The 910-nt window shown below is 32.0% G+C and overlaps 1 protein-coding gene across 4 annotated transcripts in view; it reads left to right on the plus strand.

The window, feature by feature from the left end:
* ATG4C (autophagy related 4C cysteine peptidase) overlaps positions 1–910 on the plus strand; it is a 68,479-nt gene that overhangs the window by 50,208 nt on the left and 17,361 nt on the right. The gene's annotated exons all lie outside the window — the stretch shown is intronic.

The following is a 910-nucleotide window of genomic DNA, read 5'->3' on the forward strand; positions in this document are numbered from 1 at the left end:
AGGGAAATTTTGAGTTCAAATTCAGCCTAGATTGTTTCTTAATTGAGCTTGTTCTTTAATTCAAAAATATGAAATATACCACAAAGAGTTTCCCACACCTGTCTTCCATCTGCCTACTTTTCTTCCTCTCCCTTAAGCTTGTTAGTTTTTGTGTATTCTTATAGAATGTATTTATGCAAATATAAACAAATATATATTTTTATGGCCCTCCTTTTATCCATTAACATCTTTATGTATATATGTATGTATGTATATATATATATTATACATAATATATATATATTATTTTTAAGGACAAGATACTCAAGCATTCAAGCAATTAAAAAAAAAAATCTTTAAAACGAAGTACCAGAATGTGGTGGTGAAAAAAAAAATTGGAATCATTAGCTTTATATCTGTTCTTTTCCTATTTGTGTGTTCTCTAAAGATGCAGACTCTACTAATAGCCACATCCTAGTAGCAAGGGTAGAGATGCTAGAGCTGCCTCCTCAGCCCATTTGTATCTATGGCAATGTGACCGCTTGAGGAGAGTGAACTAAAGGGAAAGGATGTCTGCTAAGAAGGGCAAGGACCATAATAGAACAGTTTTCACCTATGTCCCGTATGGGAATAAACATGAACTTAAAGCGCAGTAAAAGAATAGGTTAGAAGAATATGCAATTATATGTTAATTGTGTCAATTGCTAAAACTCTCAAGTTGACCTCTTTTCATATCACTATGGAACAGTTACATGAATCTGTGTATTTGTCTAAAAAGTCTTGATATCCTTATTAAAAGGTTTATATACATTAAAAAAATTCTAACAGAACAGATTTACACTTTTTAAGAAATGGCTAACTTGATTCTCAACCTTATATTAGCTTATTCTTGTCTTTTCCACTGGCGCATTTTCCTTGCCTTCTGCAAGTG

This window comes from Pteropus alecto, unplaced genomic scaffold (assembly GCF_000325575.1).
Source record: "Pteropus alecto unplaced genomic scaffold, ASM32557v1 scaffold25, whole genome shotgun sequence".
NCBI lineage: Eukaryota > Metazoa > Chordata > Mammalia > Chiroptera > Pteropodidae > Pteropus > Pteropus alecto.